Genomic DNA, 786 nt, shown 5'->3' with positions numbered 1-786 from the left:
GTGGCTGTGCTTGTGGGGCTCACACCTGAGGACAGACACAGTATCTATTAACACTGTCATTAGTGCATTTATCCCCAGCCATCCTAATCCTTCTTGCCTGTTGCTTCAATAAAACATCCTATTCCAGAATCTGGATGGGGCTGTGAAACTCCCTGGCGGCTCTTGCTGTGCTGGGACGAAGCAAGAGGCACTGCCTCACCCAGTACCCGCAGTTGGTTGGGGATGAGCTGGATGAGGCCACATGGGAGCACATGGAGCAGTGTGCAGAGTGTCTGGAGTGGGAGATGGCTGCTGCAGGAGCTGGAGCAGGGCCCCCTGGAGCACAGTGTCAGGGCCCGGGGAGCCCTGCTCGGGGCTTCCCTGCAGCAATGGCACTTCTGGGCTCTTGCTGCCGTCCTGGGCCTGCTCCTGGGGCTCTGGTGTAGCCTCAGGCAAACAAAGGAGGGATTTCCTGCAGCAGCAGCTGGATCTCTTGGGGAACCCGTGCTGCTCCCTTGAGAAAAAGTGCCTTGACCACTTCCTTGTGCACAGTGAAAGGGTTTCCAGTGGAGATCAACTTGCCACCAGACTTCTGAAGATTTGAAACACCCAACCTCTTCCAGCACCTGGTGCACGATATGGCTGCCCACACAGAGGCCCTGCAGGAGAACATCTCTCTGTTGATATCAGCTCTAAGGACTCCTGCTCACTGCCCCTGAAAGAGGTGCTCGTGCACAGGGCTGTGTTTGTGGCCCCTGTGTATATATAACTGTCTGCTGCTTGTTCTAGAACAGATGTATTGGTCAC

Source organism: Manacus vitellinus, unplaced genomic scaffold, assembly GCF_001715985.3.
Source record: "Manacus vitellinus isolate BGI_N305 unplaced genomic scaffold, ASM171598v3 scaffold_6_pilon, whole genome shotgun sequence".
NCBI classification, from domain to species: Eukaryota; Metazoa; Chordata; class Aves; order Passeriformes; family Pipridae; genus Manacus; species Manacus vitellinus.
This window is presented reverse-complemented; position numbering follows the sequence as displayed.